Source organism: Humulus lupulus, chromosome 6 (genome assembly GCF_963169125.1).
Source record: "Humulus lupulus chromosome 6, drHumLupu1.1, whole genome shotgun sequence".
NCBI lineage: Eukaryota > Viridiplantae > Streptophyta > Magnoliopsida > Rosales > Cannabaceae > Humulus > Humulus lupulus.
Window position 1 is genome coordinate 207515621 of NC_084798.1, and position 23452 is coordinate 207539072.

The following is a 23452-nucleotide window of genomic DNA, read 5'->3' on the forward strand; positions in this document are numbered from 1 at the left end:
TTACAAGTTTGGATTATTTATTTCAAACTTGCATAGCCACGTGCACCCATTGGATCTCTCCTAAGCAGTCTAAAAGAGCACTAGATTGCAGAAATATTATTAGTGACCAAATGCAAAACAGGGGCAGCAAGTGGAAAAAGAGAAGAAACTTGCAAATGACATCATCTTAGGCACATGGACTCGATAGATTAGTGCACTTTTCAAACAGCTGTGTTGGATTTTTTTTTAATTTAAAATGGCATTTTCCTAGACAGAGGCCACACACTTAATTCATTAAAACAAAGTAGAATACAACACAACATAAGCAACCAACCCCTGCCCAAAGTCAGACTTGAAGGGACCAAAGAAAAGAAAGATTGTTTGCTAAACTAAATTTTGATTCCCTTTGTTTGTATATTTCAGGAAAAAACTCCACTCTAATCATATCCATAATGTATATTAATTACATAGTGTATATTAGTTTATTTTATAAACTTAGACTATGTAATTTTAGTTTATAAATATTATTCATAAATGTATATTAATTATTAATGATAACTAACTCCAACCATTCAATACTATTACTATAAAATACAAAAAAAAAAAAAAAGAGTTTACAGCTAGTTAGTTTACAGCTAATATCATTAGGTTAGTTAGGATTTGTAGGAAAGATCTCCACATATAGATTAACAAAGAGATTTCAAACTCAAATTTCTTACTCAGGATTCAAAAAAAAAAAAATTAGATAGATATTACTTGAAAAATACATTATTAAGGGCATTGAAATAATAGCTTAACCCAATCATTGCTTACAAAGGCCAGTAAATATTTTGAGCTGAACTTAGTGCCTCAATTTGTAAATCTCTTCAGTTTAAGCAACAATTAAAATAACTAAGACATAGAGAGATGACCTTGTATGTGTTAAATATAATCTAGTCTTTTCATCACTATATATATGGTACAAGTATAAATTAGGAGTTAATAAATATCAACACAAAGTTTAATCAACAAAAAAATTACTTGCACTCTTTTTTCTTCTATTTTATTTCAATAGATAAACAATAATACCTCATATTATAATACCTCATATAGAAGAAAAATGTGCACTTGAGCTGAAGCTTTAATTGAAAAGAAAAGAAGAAGAAAAACCATCTTTAGAGATGTAAAATAATCTCAAATTACTACAGGTCCTACCATACTACAAACTGAAAAGCTCTAACAAAAGCAATTTTATCACTCTGCCTAAGCATCTATGCCAAAACTATTTACTCCTTAGGCCTCATAGTAATCTGACTTTTATTTGGGTTATTTATAAGCTAAACTTTGCTAATCTTTTCATTAAAGAATATGCATCCATTAGGTTGTATGATAATCCGACCTTGTCATGATAAAACTTACTACTGACAGATAATAATTACATTTTCAATCAATATATTGAAAATTCAAGGGCAGTACCAGTAAGACATAATTGCTGGTTGATCCACAATACTCTCACAGCCACCAAAAGATGGGGGCAATGTATGGAATTTTAAGTTCATCAATGAATTTGATGGTGGTATGTAAGTCGCCATCAATCTGCATAGTCAAGCAATACACCGGTTGAGAATGAACATACCAATGAGTAGAGGTAGAAAGAACATATATCAGGCTCACAAAAGCAAGCTAAACAGATGAAAAATAGTCAACAATGCTCACATCAAAACTGACGACACCACCAAAACCAGTCATTTGCCTCTTGGCAAGTTCATGTTCAGGATGACTTTTCAAGCCAGGATAATAGACCTGAGCCACCTGTCAAAAATGTTGTCACACTATCAATTCACAATACACGATACTAACAATATACATTACATTTTCCTACCACAAAGTTTAAGATTTAACAAAAAATGATTTTCCTGCTCTCTCAATAGAATCCAATTATCAAACAGAGCTTTAGAGATCCTAAAAGTAATAACAAATGCATAGTAGAAAAGTATGGATAGGGATGACTGAAAAGATACATATGTGACTGATGAAAAATATATCCAAGAACCTTATTTCTGAAAGCCTGGCCAATTTGAGCAGCAGCAAAAGGAAGCTTGTTCCCATTTCTGAAAGCCTGGCCAATATAACAGATGCCTCTACACCCTCAGCAAGAGATGCCTTGCTGCTACTATTGCTCCGAATTGCTGATTGAACCTGATGAAGAAACAATAACCATATAGAACCAGAACGTTCTCTTTTTTAGGTAACAAACAGAGCACTTGATTTAAGACCAAAAGGAGACAGAAACAGAGGTCTACCAACCCAACAAAACAACACAAAACAATGGAGCGCATTAATTCAACCCCTACATTATTTTACCTGAGAAGACGCACTTTTGAGTACAGAAAGTACATGAGAGCGAATCATACCCAATGCTCGAGACTGTCATAACAAAAAAATTACTCAATTATTGGAAATGGAAACAAATTTTAGTGGAAGAATGTCAAAAAATGTAACGTTATCTAATCAGCTACCTGCAGTTGTCGAAATTTGAGTAAGTAAACGCCGGATTCAGCATACTGTGGATTGTTTTCTACATACCTAATATAAAGTAGATAATGTTTAAGGTCATCAAGTTGATTGAGAAAATAAATGTCTCAACAAAATATGCTAGTAATTCCCTAAATCAACATATAAATTAATGGTACGACACAAGTAATATTTAATGAATGCAACTAAAGCAGCAAAAATAGATACATAAATATATATGATGTAAATAACATCCCCTTACACTATGCAGTCATCAAGGCGTTTGAGCAGAGGGAGGAAGTTCTCATTGACAAAATTCATATATGTCATAGATTTGATTCACAGAATGTCTAGCATTAGTCCAAGCATTTGTGTTGATAGTCACACCCTAATAAAAAAGAAAAAGAAAATTCTTATGTGTCACTATGTTGTAAGTTGGTTATGTACTATATATGGTTCGAAAATAAATTAGCTTTTGAGGAGAGAGATTTTTTAATGAGAATTAAGAGAGCTAAAACAACTGGAGACTTTGGGAGCTAAAGTCAAAAAAAGCAAAGCAAGAAGCTTTTAAAAGTAAAAGATGTTATTATAGTAATTGGTACAACACTAGGACCAAGTTAAACTGCCAGCATTGAATTATTTGATCCGACATTATGGTCCTAAGGCCAAGAGTTCTTTTATCCTTTGACCATATATAAATAATTATTAGTACGACCAAATATTTGAGAGATTAAGGTCCAGAAAAAAGCAGGGTTTTTTATTTTACTACTTATCATCATCAATACCAGAAGAAAAGAAAAAGAAAAAGAAAAAAAAAGAAAAAAAAAAGAAAAAAAAAAGAAAGAAAACTCAATGACTTGTTATCAAGGATTAAAATACGTAACTATCAATATGAAATAATCTACTCGTAATTTACTCATTGAATCAATATAGAAAGGGAAAAAAGATGTACTTTTTCATATTTGTGCTGCTGTCCAACCTTTAAGTGGCTAAAATTAAGTTGGATATACTATATTCAACTTTGTAATAGACAAATCGTGAAGACTGAAAAGATTATTGTTACCAAAAGAAGACTTAAATTACCTCTAACTCAAACTCTGATCTGTTAAGTTTTAAGAGGTAGAGCAGAGCAAAGAAATCATCTGTATCAACATCTGTATCCAAGAGAATCCAGCGAGGCCTAGGCCGAGGAGCATGTTTTGCAGTGTGCAAATTAGCTGCAAATCCTAAAAGGAGTAGAACAAAAATAACCCAAAAGTTTTTTTTCAACACCATTTTCACTGTGATCATTTACACCCCAGAAAAGTATGCAGTCCTCACCAAACTTGATGAAAGCTATCAAATTCTGCTTGAGAAAAGGTTTGTGTTTAAGCCATGGAACAAATAAACAAACAAAGTTTCAAACCAATAAACATTACAATACAATACTTTGAATCAGATTCAATACATATAGGAAATTCTAGAATGTGCTCATAGAATCAAGCATACAAAACAGAGAACTTATGCTAGTAACAGGAAAATAAAACGCAGCCAATTTATACAGAAAGAAAGCACTTTAAAAAAAAAATCGACATGTCCTCCATAAGAAATCAAAAAACATTTTACAAGTCCTCTAAAGCAAACCACAGAGACATACCTATATAAGTATGAATTCAGTAGCTTATAACAGATAGAAAATCTACAGAGAATAACAAACTTAGATATTCAAAAGCCCTCATATCTCATAAGCTAATATGGTCATTAACAGTGTACATGAGAATTTTCATTATAGGCCTTAAGAGCACTCACAATAGATTCTGTAAAATAGACTTTTTCTGGTGAAAAAGTAGAGAGAGAGAGCAATATATATGTATGTATGTATGTATGTATGTATGTATATATATATATATAGAGAGAGAGAGAGAGAGAAGGCTTATAATGCAAAACCATGAAACTGCTTCTGAAAATTAGATTTTCCATCACAGGGCAAATAAGCATGCAAAGAAAGTGAAAACTAACAAAAAAAAAAATGACAATATCTTCATATTATCACATAAGGCAATAAAATATATATTTTGTAGCTGTAAAAAGAGACCATTTTAATATATAAATGCCTTCAGAGATTAATGCTAGAAATTTCATGAACATTGAAAATTCATTAAGAACCAATCACATCTTCAAGGTTTAAACACCACCACTTCAACCATCACCTTTGGCATTCACCACCACCAACAGCAAACACAGATCATCATCACCACAGCCAACATGAGAAAATAGTAATAAATAAATAAATAAAATAAAATAATGGATCATGGTGAGTACCAAAGATGGTGAGAGCAGAAAAGATGGAGGCTCAAAATGAAATCAATGCACATATCAATACAAAAATAAAAGTTTTCATCATCAGGCACAAAGTAATCTAGAAACAAACTAAAGAACCGTGGAAAAAAAAGGAAAGTAATCATCAGGCCAAGGCATTTTTTCCAACATTGAGTTTTTCCATCACAGGGCAAAGGATACTACCATTTGTAAAACCCACTAACATTAAAAAGGAAAATACAGTAAAATCAACTTTACAGCTTACAAATAAAAAATCATAGAGGAATTATCACCTTTTCTAATGCTATTCTTCTTACTATGCTTTATGTCTTCCCTTTCTTTTATTATGCAAAAAACACAGACCAGCTGAAAAAAACAATTTGAAAACAATACTTTTGTGTAAAGTTTCAAGAGAAACATGTACATAAAGGTAAGCAAAACGAGACAACTTCCTTGCTCAATGGAATTCAGAAAAGCAGATAGAATCAAACTTAGTGACTGAATTAATAGAATCAATTCTCATTAAAGAAGTAATGATACAAAAGAGTATATATACAGAAAAGACAAAAACAAATTACACCAACTATTAAAGCAGAAACTACATAAATAGGTAAACAAAAATAACAAATAAGAGCCTACCTTTTAACTGATGTAACAACATACCAACCAACTAAATAAAATGGGCAAAGAAGAAATAAATCCATACCATCAATAATCAAAATTCAGAATTAAGCAGCAAAAGCACAAAATTGATAAATAAATAAAATGATACCTTAGTTATCGCTGCCAAAGCTGAAAAGGCTGCATCCCTCACATCTGGAGTCCCATCATTGAGGCACTGTGAAACAATAAGAAACGATAATATAGATAAGAGAGTCCATGAAACACCATGAACAGGATAATCCATGGTCAAAAATAGGTTGCACCATTATTTTTTTATTTCCCTTTGTCTTCTAGATTACAAATTAGAAAGTAAGAGCACCAAACCATGAATTAGTGCTCTAAACTCATCAAAACCAGTATTGAAGTTGTCTTCTAAAATAAATGGGAATAAGCAATGTTTAGCACATTTTACTCAACTGATTGTTCAAAAATATGAAATATATTACAACTACAAACATAAATGCACTTACCTCCATAAGGATAGGCACATAGTCCTTATGCACCTTTAAAATAACAGCCTTGTTACTTGTTTCAATAGAGACTATTATCCAGTTAAGAATTGATGACCGTACAAGAGGAACTTTATTTTTTACAACTGTCTTAATATCTGCAATAGACAACATCCATTACAGTTTGGGCAAAAATCAAAATTACCACCTATCAAAGCGATTACAAACACTCAAATGCAAAGAATTTATGTCATCTAATCTCTAATAAAAAAAAAACTTAAACCAAAAACATAGTAAGGAATCCTATGACAATACTATATTCTGAATTAAAGAACTACAGCGTAGGATAAAGATATACTTGCCTTCCATCATGCCAGCTAGACTTAAGCACCCAGCTGTATGCATTGCCTGAAGACTTTGATTTAGTGCCTCAGTAGAGGCAGGTTTTTTCTCTTTCAATTTTTCCTTTATAAAAAAAAATAAGAGAGAGAGAGAGAAAGAGATAAATCAAAGGAGTTAGATAAAGGCAATAAACCAATATCCCTTATTCAATCTTTATTAAATTATTTCTAAGAAAAATCTGAGATAAACCAGATCAAAATATATATTAAAAGTAAAATTGAATAAAAAAATCACTTTATATACAAATCAAAGCTACGATCGACATCATTTGAACTTCTAAAAAAGAATCTACTCGTATGACTAAGTGCACTTTTATTAATAAGAAAAATGAATGTACAAGTCAAAATCCAAAAAAAAAATACCACCATGCTCAGTTGTAAGTAACTGGCAAAAAGTAAATGAACACTTGAACAGCTTGGTTACATTCAAACAGACTGTTTGCATTTTAAGTTGATATAATATTATTTTTTTAGCTAACAAAAAATGAACATACCAGCAAAACTGGCAATAAGAAGCGTGAACTTGCAGAGAAATTAATTCTTAAACCCCGAGCAAGATTGCCAATAGCTTGAATTGCCTCGACTGCTACAGCGATATTAACATCTGTTATGAGCTGTACAGAAAAAGAATTAAATGATTTTTATTCATCAACTCAAAAAGCAAGTATAAACTTATAACAGAAGTAAGAATATAAAGCATGAAGTTAAAACTTAATGGAGCAGATTGAACACTTAACTATGCAATATTAAAAAGATCCTTTGCAATAGATAGAGGTATAAACAATGCAAACGAAATACCCAAACATAAAAAGACAATGTACCTTTTTTAGTGTCCGACTGATTTCTGAGAAATCACCAGGTACTATTCTTTTTGTTGAAGCAAGCTTGGTTAGCTCTGCAACAGCCTCTTTCCGTTCTGACCACTTGGTTGCTTTCTGTGACACAAGGCACAAGATGTTAATAGCAGTACAGGAACATCAAAACCAAATATTCCTAAATTAAATCACTACAACCAAATAAAAAAACTGAACTAGTTTGACGGAGAGAAGAAAGAAGACTACCACTCCATCCCAAAATCCAGACTTCTCCAAAGGAGCCAATATATCAACAGGATCAACGAGCTCATACTCATCTATTTCCTGAGGAGCTGACAATAAAAAAATGTTAAACTATGCATAAACAGGAGAGCTAAATAACCAACATCTCTGCAGTAAAAAAACTAATAAAATATAACACTAAAGTTTCAAACTCCTACAATGGTAATCACTTGTTACCCGCTGATAGAACACCTACTTGTCATCATTTAATATCAACCAAGAAAAAGAATAATCTAATAGACTATGTGTATTACACACCATCAGATGTAGATTCCTCAGATGGGCCAGCACCCACAACTTTAGATACAACCTCCTTTTCTGGCTCCTTGTCTTGCTCAGACCTGAAGACATTAATACCAACTAGGTTAAGAAAAATAAAAACAGCAAGCAGATCAAACAGCTAATGAAAAAATGAATTTTCACCTTATTTTGCGACATGGCCTAGCTGCCCCTGTTACATTCACCAGCTCGGCTTCCAATTCTTTTTTCTTCAAAAAATAAAAAATAATAAATAAGTCATTACTCATCCACTAGAATGCATCTATAGAAAGTACACATGAAGAAACATAATCAGCTCCAGTACAACACAAAGAAACATACGTAGATCTAAACGCAAAATTTGCATTCAGATTTTGAATGTTCTCCAATCTCAAAACCACATGAATATTTGGCTCAAAATAGACCTCAACTCATTTGATTATAGTTAATGCTCAATTAAAGTATCACCTCAGTCACTGAATTTTCATTTCTTACCAAAAACAAACAACAAAGAAATGAAACCCAAGTTTTCATTTTCTCATACTTTGAACAGCCAAAGAGAGCAAGAAAAGGAATATTATAATATCAAGAACAAAAAGAGATCAAAGCAATGAAAAAAAAATCCAATAATTCACTTTTCTTTCCAAAAACAAACAAACACAATACATATCTGTAGATATAAGATTTAAAATCAATATCTTGATGCTTTCTAACCACAACAATTGTTCAGTTCGGTTGGCTGAAATTTTAAAGGGGATACTGATAATAGCAATGTTGTAGCACCAAAAAAAATTAAGCAAACACAACATAAAACAAATCATGGTAATGAAGCAAGATTAAGGAAGAAAATTAAGCCCCATGATATATATACTTTGTTACCTCAACAGTGAAAAAAAGAAGAAGAAGAAGAACATCAAACAAACAAAGTACAATAATTGAAATAAAACAATGAAGAACAAAAAATTAATAAACCCACGAAGTATATGTAGAGTCCAAGAACTTTACTTAGCTAGTTAGATAGTAGTATTATAGTATTTATAGTATTATCTTTATGACTGTGGATTTTTGGTTCAGACCGGGAATTAATTGGACACTCATAGTAGTACTTGTAGATTTTCTAAGTTTAACCTATAGTTTAAGAATATTAATGTTAACCTAAGGTTTGATTGATATGACTGATATTAAGGATAATATTTATTATACTATAAGGTTTAGATAACAACCAATAGGATTTTAAGCACATGTTATGTATGGATGATTAAGGATTAAGTATTTTGAGGATTTAATTTAATAAGGGTAAAATTTGAATGCTTTAAGGTCAGTCAGTAGCTTTGAATACGTTGAGGGCTTAGTCAAGGATGTTTACTCCATTCAAATTTAGCTAAAAATGTGTAATTTCGTGTTTAAATAATCAGCGTGTGCCGATATATCGCAGCTATAGGGGGCGATATATCGCAGCACGTAGATACGGAAAACACGAGACGATGCACGACTGCCTCGGGCATACTGGCCCAGGCGATATATCGCCTCCTTCAGCTTATTTTGAAACATTTTGAAATCGTTTTCCATTCAGCCCTTCAACCTCTTGATAAGTCCAGCACCTTTTTGAACGAGTCTTCAGCCTCTGCTGAACGATAATTCAAATTATTTTCACCTAAAAAGCTATTAGTTTTATTCAAGTAAAATTAAGATCCTTTCATTCCTAAACTCTATAAATAGGACCTAGTACCCAGCCATTATTCATCTTTGCTCTAAGTTCAGAGTCTGCAAGTGCTAGGTGAGTGTGAGAGTGTAAACACCTGGGTTGGGGAATCATAAGCTTGATCATCATAAGCTTATCAAACACTTGGGGAAGTAAGGTTTTATAGTATTTCAGTTTGAGGTGTAGATTGGTCTTAGAAGTCTTCAAGGTAACCCAAAACTCTAGTTCATTTCTGTACTTGTTCTTTTAAGTTCTCATAATCTTCTACTCAGCCTCTAATCTTAATCTTTATTTTGGTTAGGAAATCTAAGCTCTTGAGAAAAAAGGTTTTGGTAAGTATGTTTCTCCAAGGTTTAGTCCTTCCATTCCTTTCATTTCTTTTCTTCAAATCTACTCACCCTGTTATATATGGTTTTAGGAGTGTTCCAAAAGTCCCAACTCTGTCCTCATATCCCGGTAACTTTGGTAAGGAAAATAGGATAGAATTCATATGTTATATGTTTTATATGTGTTATCTTATGTTTTTATGTTATGAAATGTGTTATGATATGTATGTATGTAGGCTTGGGCATATGACCCATATGACTAACAAGACCCCAAATAGATTATGGGCATATGACCTACTTAGCTAGTAGGACCCCACTAATCTCATGGGCATATGACTTGTTTAGTCTATGGGACCCCAAGTAATAATGGCCATTATAGTATGTGTTATGTTATGTTTTTATGTTTCTTATGAAATTTATGTATATGAACTATGTGTTAGATTTTCCTTGCTGGGCATTAGGCTCATTCCTTTTTGTTTATATGTGCAGGAAAATAGACTTAGTGGCGGGAAAGGTTCTTGGAAGCTTGGAGAATGTGTATTTAGGCGGAATGGATTCAAGAGCCGAGCGTTATTCGATTCGAGGATGTAGTTTTGTCTTTATGGTTTTTACATGTATTTTTCCGCACTTGTTATGTAATCCCTTTTATTCTAAATAATGTTATGTTTTGTTTTTAAAACAATGGGATCCCATATCCTACTTGAAAATTTTATGTAAGTAACTCTTATTTTTACAAGTTTTTCTAATTAAGTTATGGCATTTTCGCAAATGTAAGTTTTATTAAGGATTTGTATGTATAGTTTCGTTAATGGTCCAATGGTGCAAGACATTGTAGGGAGTCATTGTATATCAAATTTGTTGTAGTGTTAATTAAATAAAATCTGATTTAATGTCAACTATCGCTTATTTTTTTCAAATATTTTCTACATGAATTTTAAAAAATAAAAACACCAATATTATTAGTGAAATTTTAAACCTCGAAAAGCCAACTCAGATTTGGGTTAGCAAAAATCAAACAAAGGAAAAAATAAGGATGAGGGGTTCAATTAACAAAATCAGACATCATATCCCCTAATTTACTAGCCTAGCAAACTATCACAATCAACACAAACAATTTAAACAAATCAAACAACACACAAGTTTTCATCCATATATCACCACAACACACAAAATTCTTAGAACCTACTTCACTAAGACATGCAAGTTTTCAACCTTTCGTTATCACTGCAGCACATAGAATTCTCAGAACCTACTTCACTACGGATGAAAATCTAAGATATCCAAACTCCACTAAAGTTATACAATTTATATTCAAAATTGTGAAAGATTTTAAAATAAGAAAAATCAAATACAACATACCTCTTGCAAGCCAAGTACCAATCCAATAATTTATTCACAAGTACAACTTACATCTTTTTCACTTCATCGTTTGTTTTCTATTATATGTATATAAGTATATATATATAAATTGGAAAAACAGACAGAAATTTAATAATTAGTACAGCCACTACTGTTGAAGTTATGCCACTAATTTCCAGCTCATATATAGTTTGATGGTAAAGAGACTGACAAAAAGAAAGATTGTAACACTAGTTTTACAAGAATGTATAGAGAGGATTTGGAAGGGTTTTCTCATTGTATTTTATGGGGTTCTAAGTGAAGTGAGATTGCTTTTTTTTTTCCTGGGATTGATTTTTAAGTGTCTTCAAACTCAACATTTCCACAGTTTCTTATTTAGATAACTATTGATAAACATGACTTGTATATATTATTTATGTCTTAATAATACAATTGCTTCAGTTTTATCATGTTTTTACTCTTTCTTGTTAACTAAAGTTTAGATGAGCTACATGTACCACAAGAATAAGACTAAAAAAATAAGACCACAAAAACAAATCAATAAATAACAAGAACAAATAATGAGAAGTAAGAAAGATACATGGCTAATGGGTTTAGAATATCATTCCTATAGATCTATTTTGTATGAAAATTCATAGGAACTTTTAAGGGAAACTTACTCAAGCAACAAATACAACCAACAAGAAATGAAAAGTTAGTACAACTCTAATTCAAAACAATCAATTTCTCACCACCATCACTACATATCAACTGAAAAATTTAAGGAGATAACTAAGTACGTTCTCACATCAACATTAAGTTAATTCCACTCAACATAATCAATCATTGAAGGAAACCCAACCCTCCAATCATTCGAGCGTACTAATTTTCAAATTTTTCATTAAAAAAAATAAAAATTCATTAAACACAATTAACCTAACATTAACAAACAAAAATAACATACCCACTGAAAATATGAAATTATCAAACCATCTCTACAACAAATCACATAAAAAAACTAAGATTCAAAGGAAATAAACCTATATTAGAAAGAATATATGTGATTTTATTGAATGAGTTCTATAACCTATCTAAGAAAAGGAGACAAAGAGGGAGAATCATCTTGGTGTCGCTGAAAATGGAGGAACCGAGATGATGTTGTCATTCTCTACACCTGCTGTAGTCAGATATGGTGTAGACGCCATCGAATTTGGACCAATCACCGTTGTGGTGCCTCAAGGTGGCCAGAGAGTTGGGAGAAACCTAAAATCGCGGAACTTCGACTTCCCCATTGGGGGCCTTATGCTACGCGTGAGAAGCTGCTCTTCGGGGGTTGGGGGTTTCGGGGGACGGCGGGTCAACTCGGCTGGCGCATGGTGGTGGTCGGCCACGAGAGGCAGCCATTCGGCCAATTGGCAGAGATGACGCAAGGAGAGAGGGAGAGAGGGAACTTCGGGAGGAGAGAGATGGATCTGACGAGAGAGAGAATAAGGAGGTTGATATTGATTTGTTTTTTTTTTTTTTATATAGTTAATAATAAAACTTTAATTAATTAATTTATTATTTTTTAGTACCAAATACTCTTTTAGGACACTCAAAGTGTGCTTTTAAAAGTCTTCACTGACTCAAATTTACTCATAGTCTTTTAGGAACCACATCAAAAATTAGGACTCACAATGCGTGTCCTAAAAGGTATTTTTTTAGGACTCCCAATGAGTGTCCTAAAAAGTCCAGGAGGTGTTTGTTAAAAAAAGATCAAACTTTTCGGACACACGTAGTTGCGAGTCCTAAAAAGTCCAAGAACTTATTTTAGGACTCGCATCTAGGTGAATGCCCTAAAAAAGTGTCATAAAAATGTGTTTTTGTAGTAGTGACACTACTAAAATTAGATATTGCACACGCGAAGATAGTTCTAGAGGAATTGTGGTCTCATGTTGTTACACCCAGAATTTGAGACCAGAGATTATGACCTCGAAAGCTGGACTCGTCAAGTATGAGCTCGAGATATATGAAATACATGTTTATGGTCCAGTTGTAAAACCTCCGAAGTAAGATGGCCATCTCGAAGACATGTAACCTCGAGATCCTTTCTAGGCTCGAAAAGGCGTAGCATCGGGGTACATTCATTAGCGAGTGCCTTCGCATTGAGTAGTCTGAGCTTAAAGAGTACAAGCTTGAAATGTGACAGCCTCGATGGTATATATCTGCTCCGAGCAGGTCTTGGAATAAGATGGCCAATTCGTAACAAGTTCGTAAGCCTTGACTGACACGATGCTGGTTGATGACCTCAGAAAATTTGATGAGTCATCTGATATAACACGTTCTGTATGTTTAAATATATTTATTGTTGTAACATCCCAACATTAAAGGGATATTAACAAGTTTGTTATCCGTTTCTGGGTCTTCAGGGGACGTTTCCTTGTATATAGGAGTTATAACATTTAATGTAATTACTTGAATTTATATGCAAAGTATCTTCTCGAAATATGTGGGAATGAACTCTGTAACCTCTCTATAAATAGAGAGGTAATGATCACTTGTAAGGACGGATCATTATCTGGAGAGAAAACTTTGGGTAATTCATCTCTGAAGGATTTCCAAAAAACTCCAAGTCTTAATAATAGAGACTCGTGGACTAGGCAGATTTAACTGCTGAACCACGTAAAAACCTTATTGTTCCACTATATTATTCATTCGCACCATAGTTCATATTGTTTAATTGCTCTACGATTTAAGTTGACGAAAAGCAGCGTCAACAGTTTGGTGCTTTCATTGAGAGCATTAAGCAATATGAATCTGAGTCAAGTCAGTTGAAGAAGCCTCCCTAATCAGCTATGGTCGCGAATGATCCTAATATTCTTGAAGAAGGAGTTAGCTATCCGTGGCGCCCTGGGAAACAGCCTATGATGAGTCCGGACCTAGAGGAAAAAAGTGGATCCTCTGACTCTCGAGGACCTCCTGCACCACCGGCCCCAAAGGACGATGAGGACATGTATTATAACCCTGAGCGATATGTCCCCATTGTGGAACTCAAAAACCATCAGTTGAGAAAGCAGTTGGCGGAGGCCAAGAAGTGTAATGAGGAGCTGGCTAGATTGGATGTGGAGGCGTAGGTGGCTCAGCCCCCACCTCTGCCTGAGGACCAAATCCCACCTCCGCGGGATGTTCATGTTCCTCCCCGTAGGCCTCGTGGGCGACCTCGCAAAAATGCTACCACACGAAGAACGGAGCAACCTCCGCTACCGGCAAAACAGCCTGCTCCCTCGAGGCCCCAAAGAAACACCCAGGTTGGAGATCCTGTTAACTCGACTATTGAGTTGCCAGCCAAAACTGGGAATAACTAAGCCCCCACAGCGGCTCAGACTTAGAATCCTGGTAATGCGCAGAACGTTCCCGAGCTAGCACAGGCGAACTCGAGACTTCCGGACCCCGAAATTGATGGCATCCACCATCACCCATACGACATCCTTCGTCGCCAATAAGATATCCCTAACCGCCTTGGAGAAACACACAACTGATTCAGGGTGAGAGGAAAGGAGAAGTTGCTAGAGAACGGAGAGGCACCCAGCCTGCGAGAAGCCAAATGTCTCGGTTTCACACTATAGAGGCAAGACAACCTGAAAGGAACACATCTCGAAACAACCATGCCTCGAGCCTTGCCATTGAAGGCTCAGGGGACCACCCAGACTTACGGGAACACTTGAATCAGAATCGGGGTAGCGGTAACCCCTCGAACCCAGACCTAAGAGATCGCCTAAATGGGCGCAAGGATCCCAAGCGAAGGCGCGAACCTAGAATTGCGATTAACGATAACCAATTTCAGGTTAGACCCTCCGTGGATCCAGTCCATGAGAGAATTGATCATCTAGAAAGATCATTTAGGCTATTGCAGAATGAGCGAGGTCGGGATCGGGACGAAGAGTCTGATGAGGAACTCGAACCGTTTGCTCCCCATATTTCCAACACTCCATTTCCTCAAGGGTTTCGGATTCCTCACGTCCCGCCATTTGAAGGAAAATCTGACCCATACAGTCACTTAAGCACGTTTAATACTATTATGAGAGCAAGTAATGTGGGCTACGAGCTCAGATGCATGATGTTTCCAGCTTCGTTTACAGGACCAGCAAAAAACTAGTTTGAAAAATATAAGAAGCATTCAATTACTTCTTGGGATCATTTGTTGAGAGATTTCAAGAAGCAATTTAGAGCCATGATCGGAATAAGGTCCGAGGCGTTTGCCTTGACCAATGTCTGGCAACAACCAAATGAAATGTTGAAGAGCTACCTTACAAGATTCAATCTGGAAGTCTCCCAAGCTCGTGATGTAGATGACAATGACCATTTAATGGCCGTCCGAGATGGGGTAATGCCGGGAAGTCCCCTATGGGAAGATACGCAGAGGAAGCCTGTGAGGTGCATAACCGAGTTTAATCGATGAGCTCAGAGGTTTGTCAATGTAGAGGAGGCGAGGTCAATGCTGAATATGGCCTCTCAGCCCATAACTACAACGACAAACGTAAACTCTGCCTCGACCTCGGCGGACCCATCAGCCTAGAAACCCCTTCCAAAAGAAAGAAGAATGAAGGAAGTAACCTCGAGGTGGAAGGGGAAAAGAAGAAGAAAGGGGAAATGTATTTCTCCGTGTAAAAGGTGTACACCGAGCTCAACGAGTCTCGGGAGAATATTTACCTGGCTAATGAAAACTAGGTCCCTTTCAGACATCCAGACCCCAAGAGAAACCAAAAATCCAAGATTGACTCCAGTAAATACTGTAGATTTCACAGAGATACTGGACAGACTACTGATGAATGCAGGCAGCTGAAGGACGAGATTGAAGGTCTGATCTCTAGAGGATACTTCAGGCAGTATGTAAGGAACTAGAACAATAATCAGGCTTCTACCAGCTAGAGGACAGCTGCGCTACCGCCTGCCCAAAATAGCAATTCCCGAGCAAGGGAAGACGAGAGACCCCCTCCGATTGATGGATAAGATGTTGTAACCATCTCGGGCGGGCCTCATCTCGCAGGATCGGGCAAGAATGCCCAAAAGTGATACGTTAATGAGCTAAAAACTGGTGACAGGTCCCCTTATGAACCCGAACCCAAAGCTCCGAAATACCAAAAGGTTGAATCTCAACCTATAAACTTTACTGAGGATGATGCGTCCCATGTCCAATTTCATCACAATGATCCACTGGTCATCACTCTTCAGCTCGTGAACAAGAGGGTTCACCGACTTCTTATTGATAATGGGAGCTTAGTGAACATCCTCTATAAGGCCACCTTAGAAAAGATGAGACTCGCGCTTCGTGATCTAAAGGCCTGTGCAACGAAGTTGTACGGATTTTTAGGGGAAGGGATTGCCTGTATGGGGTCCATCGAGCTCCCTGTGACCTTGGGAGACTTCCCAGTCTCAACAACCAAAATGTTGGAATTCGTAGTAGTGGACCTGCCATCGGCCTACAACGTGCTGTTCGGGAGACCCGCCCTAGTAGGGCTGGGGGCGGTCTCGTCTATGAGGCATTGGCCATCAAGTTCCTAACTTCTAGTGGCATCGGGACACTCAAATGAGACCAGCTGACGAGAAGGGAATGCTACAACATTTCCATTAGAGGAAAGAAGCAGACGAGTGCACAAACGTTCGTCATAATTCAGAATAAGGATGGGACAATTCTCAAAATAGATGAAGAAATCAAACCAAGAATAGAGGAAAGAGCTGACCTCGAACCATTGGAAGAGCTCGAAGAGTTTAGGCTCGGAGAAGCAGATCCCCCGAAGACAGTAAAGGTAGGGAAAAACCTTCCCGAAGAAGCAAAATAACAATTAATTTGCTTTTTGAAAAAGAAACAGGATGTTTTCGCATGGTCGCATTCGGACATGATAGGGATAAGTCTGAATGTAGTGAGCCACGCATTGAATATCGACAAAAGCTTCCCTCCGAAGCAGCAAAAGTGAAGACTACTAGATGACAACAGGAAGAAGGCCCTAAAAGAGGAGGTCGACAGGTTGAAAGCAAACCGATTCATTCGGGATGCCTTTTACCTCGATTGGGTAGCCAACCCGGTGCTGGTCCCGAAGCCTAACGGGACATGGCGGACCTGTATCGATTACTCGGACCTCAATAAAGCATGTCCTAAGGACTTTTTCCCCTTACCTCGGATCGACCAGCTCGTAGATGCCACGGCAGGGCATGGACTTATGTCATTCATGGATGCCTATTCTGGATATAACCAGATTGCCATGAATGCCCCTGACCAAGATCATACGAGCTCTATAACAGATAAAGGGTTGTATTGTTACAAAGTCATGCCATTCAGACTCAAGAATGCTGGAGCCACTTACCAGCGGCTCGTAAACATGATGTTCTCCAAGCAAATGGGTAATAACATGGAAGTTTATGATGACGATATGTTAGTTAAATCTCAACATAACAATGACCATGTGGACGATCTCAAAGAATGCTTCGCTGTGTTACGGAAATATAACATGAAGCTCAACCCCCAGAAGTTCTCTTTCGGGGTATCTTCGGGAAAGTTCCTAGGCTTCATTATAAATGCTCGGGGAATAGAAGCAAATCCAGACAAGATCCAGGCTCTGATTGATATGCCCTCACCTCGAAAGCATAAGGATGTCCAAAGTTTAACTGGCAGGATAGCGACCCTAAGTAGATTTATCTCAATGTCTACCGACCCTTGTCTTCCATTTTTCAACCTTTTGAGGGGAGGCAAGAAATTCGAATCGACGGAGGAGTGCGAGTTATCTTTTCAAGAGCACAAGAAGCACCTCGCGGAACCCCCCATCTTGTCAAAACCCATCACGGGAGAAGTTCTATACCTATATCTTCCTACGACCGAGCACGCCATTAGCGCGATACTCGTACGAGAAGAATAGAAAGTGCAAAGGCCTATATATTATGTCAATAAAAGGTTGCTGGGGGCAGAATCGAGATACCCCTTGATGGAAAAGTTAGCTCTCAGCCTAATCCATTCATCTCGAAAGCTCCGACCTTATTTCCAGGCGCACCCTATCCATGTACTGACGGATCAACCACTAAGACAAGTCTTGTCCAAGCCAGAAGCCTCTAGTTGGTTGCTCAAATGGGCTGTTGAACTCGGACAGTTCGAGATCACTTATCATCCGAGGACGACCATAAGAGGACAGGCTCTGGCATACTCCATAGTGGAATGTACTGGAGTGACCAACGATGAAGTTATAACCCTGGCCCGCGAGCTGTGGAAACTTTATGTTGATGGGTCTTCCAATGAAAATGGATCGGGGGGCAGGTGTAATTCTGATCACCCCAACAGGAAGTCGATTTCACTTTGCTTTGAGATTTGATTTCGAGGCGTCGAATAACGAAGCCGAATACGAGGCTTTACTGGCAGGACTTCGTATGGCTAAGGAACTCAAAGCCCAAGTGATACATTGCTATAGTGACTCCCAGTTGATGGTTAATAAAATTTTAGGGGAGTACCAGGCTCGTGGTACGAGAATGGCTGCGTATTTAGAAAAGGCAAGAGCAGCACTGCAGCATTTCGAGTTCTATACGATAGAACAGGTCCCTCGAGAACATAACTCAAATGCAGATGCCTTACCTAGGCTTACAACCTCTATCGATGTCGACGAACTGAATGTTGTGCCGATCAAACATCTCACGACGCCCAATATTATCGAGCCTGAGCAGGAAGATGTTTGCATGATCAATTCCGAGCCAACCTGGATGACTCTGATAGTTGAATACCTTGAGACCAGCATTCTCCCAGAAGAACGGACCAAGGCTCGAAAACTGATGTATCAGATCCCCAGGTATACCTTAATAGATGGAAATCTGTATAGAAGAGGATATTCCATGCCGCTAATCCAATGTGTGACTCCACCCGAGGCTAAGAAAATCCTAGAGGAAATCAACGAAGGATTCTGTGGAGACCATACAGGGGGGCATAGCCTATCCAAGAAGATTATACGTCAGCGATACTTCTGGCCTACCATCAAAGCAGATTTGTTCGACTACGTCAAGAAGTTTGACAAGTGCCAACGGTTCACCACATTCCCTCGAGCTCCACCCTGCGAGCTAACTATGATGACCTCCCCATGGCCATTTGCGGTCTGGGGAATCGACCTCATAGGCTCATTGCCGACTGGCAAAGGCGGAGTGAAATACGCAGTAGTCGCCGTAGATTACTTCACGAAGTGGACCGAAGCCGAACCTTTGGCAACAATCACTTTGAAGAAAGTCCTTGACTTCATTGTGAAAAACATCATATGCCGATATGGGATGCCAAGGAAGATTGTGTCTGATAACGGTACTCAATTCGACAGCGACCTGTTCACAAACTTTTGCGAAAAAAATGGGATAATAAAGGGTTTCTCATCTGTGGCCCATCCCCAAGCGAATGGCCAGTTCGAAGTTGAAAATAAAACCCTAAAGAGTTCACTAAAGAAAAAGTTGGAAGAAGCTAAAGGGAAATGGCCCGAAGAATTGCCCCAAGTTCTATAGGCATATAGAACCACGACCCATACTTCAACCGGACATACGCCATTTTCTCTGGCATACGGTTGCGAGGCTATGTTGCCCATCGAGGTCGAAATTCCCACAATTCGAGCCCTCACTTATGACCAAGCCTCGAACCAATCCCTGCTCGAAGTAAGTCTAGACTTGATTGAAGAAAGAAGGAACGAAGCTCAGCTAAAAAATGCTGCATACCAACAGCGAGCTACCCGGTATTTCAACAAAAGAGTTCGAGATAGAAAATTCAGCGTAGGAGATTTGGTGCTGAGGCGTGTATTCTTGGCGACACAGGATCCCGCGGCTGGCGTGCTCGGGCCAAATTGGGAAGGACCTTATAAAATCGAATCAGTCATCCGACTTGGTGTATACAAGTTAGCAAGATTGAATGGAAGTTTGGTACCACGAGTATGGAATGGCGAACATCTATGACCTTCCTATCAATAGTGTAGGAATGGTGTCGCCTATAACCATGCTTGTTTGTCTGTACTATTTCCTATTATTGAATTATTCGAATAAAGTTTGATTTCGTTTTAATATGCTGTATTTTTTGCAATCTCTCTTAACTAAATAACCTATGGTCACACTCATAGGATATTAAGGGGGCATTAGTGGTACATATACCATCAGCTTGAAAAAACAAAATAGCATATGCGAAAAGAATACAATTGTTTGGATATAATCAAATGCGCGAGCTAAGATAGTTTGGATATAACCAAACTATCAAAAACATACAAGTGTTTGGACATAACCAAATGCGTGAGCTAAGATAGTTTGGATATAACAAAACTATCAAAAACATACAAGTGTTTGGACGTAACCAAATGTGCGAGCTAAGAAAGTTTGGACATAACCAAATTATCAAAAGATAAAAATGTTTGGATGTAACCAAATATGCAGACTAGATTAAAAATATAAGTGTATGGATTACAAACCAAACACGACCTTAATAGGTTTGGAACAAACCAGCTAAAACTAATTGACAGTAAGTTGGAACATAAACCCACTTCGCATTAAGTCGAGATTGATGCTGGAGTATCTTGCAAAATGATAGTTTCGACCCCATAACCTCGGGGAGCTACCCGAGGATGAGGAAAAGTAACTAAAAAAGCAAGATATAACTAAACCACTTGCATTACACACCATATAAGTACTTTCGGGTGCATGGTAAAAGTAATCCTCGACCTTGACAAATAACGAGATCGGATACATATATTTCGAGCAAACTGTGCATGAATGCATTGAACCTCGAGCATAAATCCACCATATGTTTGTATGAATAAACAGGCATATATGACACTTTAATATAAAATGCACAAAATATTTTGACCCAAGAAATGTAAAGCAAATATATTAAAATAAATTAAAAAATGATATCTCAAATATCATAAGTATGAGCTCAAAAATAGCTCGTAAAAAGGCAGCTCTTTCAAGAGCTATAGAATTGTCTTGGCCCCGGGGCATAAAAAGTAAAAAATCAACACAGACTATTACAAGAAATTCAGAGGGATGCAGCCCCGAAGCAAGATTTAAGAAGGAGGAGCATTTTCCTTGGCCTTCTCAGCATCAGCATCCTCCCTGGCTCCTTCTGCCTCATCCCGAGCAACCTCCTCCTCATCAAGCCAAGCTTGCCATTTAGCCACAAGTTTCACCTCAAGGTGGCCTAAAAACCTAGCGTTGAGGTCGACATTATTGGCCCAGATTCTATACATGGCCAGGTCGACTGCCCGATTCTTCTTCTCCTTAAACTCTTCAAGAAGACGAGCCTTCTCACCTTCCATGATCTCGAAAGTGGCGGCCTTTTCTTCTTCAAGCTTGGCATTGATCTTCTCAAGCTCTGCGACCCGGGCATTCTTTTCTCAAGCTCCGCAAGCTGGGCATTCAGCTCTTCAAGCTCGGACGTCTTGGCCTTTAGCTGCTCAGCTTCTACCTCCATCTTTGCCTTTGTGGTCTTGAGCTCGCCACTGAGCTTGAGTTGGAGATCCTTCGAATCTTGAGCAAAATACATGCTCGAATGGACCTCATTGTTCAATTTATAGCTAAGTTGAGCAGAGACAGCAAGAGTCTGACATACAAAGAAATCAAATTAGAATACGAACCAAGTATAAACACAGCTAGTAGCGAGATGAGAAAGATTACCGCAGCAGTGAGCTCGATGCTCTTCTCATAAAGAGTGTTGCAGTCCCGAGCATCATTCAAGAACTACCAATGAGGGGCATCGAAGCTGCCAAAAATTTGGCCCACCCGAAACAGAACGTCTGAGCTGAGCGTAGCCCCGTGAGGTCCGGCTGTGTTATCGATCACATACTCATCGACGTGAGTAGAAATCGAAAGTCGGTGTGTTCTTGAGGCTAAGGGTTTTTTCAGGGGTGGGACAAGTGTGGGGTTGCCCCGGATCACAGGAACAGCGGGAGGCAAGGTCGCAGAGGACGTCTCGGCCTGAGAAGGTGGAATTAAAGCCGGGCTCGAAGCAGCGGGAGCCGGGGGAGGAGATGTCTTCTCGGTCCTCTTAAGGACCTTAGCAGGCCAGTCTGTTTTCTGCGATCCCCTCGGGCGCTTACTCCTTTGAGCTCTACCGCTGGCCAGTACGTTGTCAAGGTCGGAGTCCATATCACCTGCACATTCACAGGGCATTAGGAGATATCCCAAAACAAAATAAGTTAGCATGATGCAATCAAACAAGGAATGAAAAGACAAGTGGAGAGAAACCTAATTGGAACTCTCCCCCGAGCTCGTGCTCGGCGACCACGTAATTCCCCCATCTTCAGAAGAGGTGGGGGGAGTACCTTCCTTATAAGTGGAAGTCAACCTCGAAAGGTCTCTATAGTCATTAGTCCCATATTGAGCGGCTATTCCATCCCATTCCTCGTTCAGACTATACATGGTGTCATATTTCCCGAGCCAGCTATCGAATGTATGTACCCCTCATCTACCCAAGACCATACATAGAAGTGGTTCCTATCGTCTCACATAATATTAATCTATCCGGTTTATGTTTTAGTAGTGAGGGAGACCACAGATCTGAGCTAAGGATGACTGTACCCCTGTCACTCGAGCTCAAGCTCGAGGCTTCATCGTTGACCTCATTCCCCGATTGCGGACTCCTGCGACGCCGAGCTGGAGATTGAGGTCTCGCATCTCTCCTCGGAGGAAGGTTGCTAGTTGGGCGAGGCACGAGCTCCCACTAGTCATACTTTTTATTGGACCAGTCAGATGTGGATTGATCCTTCTCCAAGAGGCCGCATGCCCAGAGTTTGTCTTCGTGCAGGAGATAAGAGAGGGACCTCCTGCCATAAGGGAGTTGGAGTAGAGCCTCTTTGTGCTCTCTCATCTCCTTAGTGGGAGTAGGACGGTGGAAGTTGGGTGGAAGAATAAACATATTTTAACTAAGCACGAGCCTAAACAAAATTTGACCATAAAAAAGAAAGAAGTTTGGGATACTTACGAATTCTCCTGAACGAATAGTATCGAGATGGAGCTAGGCCATCTATCGAGAAAAAGGCCTTCTTGAAGTTCGGAGGATGGTTGGGAAGATCCCCGAAGATCTTCGTCTCCTTGGGATAGCTCGAAAGGTAATAGAAGTCGTCTTCTCCCCGAGCTCAGGAGGGATTGCTTTTCAGACAGAAGAGATATAAGATCTCTTCAGGTGAAGGTCCTTCCCACTTCAGCTCGTGGTAAAGCGACCTCAGGGCGGACAGAACCCTGTAAGAATTGGTGTTGAGCTGGAAGGGAGCCAGCCCAACAAAATCCAAGAAGCCTTTAAAAAAGGCCTTCAAAGGCAGAATAGCTCCTGCCTTCATGTGCTCCTGGCTCCAAGCTGCATACCTCAGCTTACTGTCAGGATTCCCATCTCCCGGAGCGTGGCAACTTCGCTCTTGGGAGGTTAGAGCTCGACACCTCAACGAGCCCGAAAATCCTAAGTCGTGTAGGGCCAGAATGTCAG

The 23452-nt window shown here is 38.3% G+C and overlaps 1 long non-coding RNA gene across 1 annotated transcript; it reads right to left on the minus strand.

The window, feature by feature from the left end:
* Positions 1-1963: 1963 nt before the first annotated feature.
* On the minus strand, positions 1964-2784 carry LOC133784416 (uncharacterized). Its single transcript, XR_009871335.1, has 3 exons — positions 2735-2784; positions 2478-2544; positions 1964-2385 (listed from the first exon to the last, which is right to left on the minus strand). It is a non-coding gene; the product is annotated as an uncharacterized LOC133784416 (long non-coding RNA).
* Positions 2785-23452: the final 20668 nt, after the last annotated feature.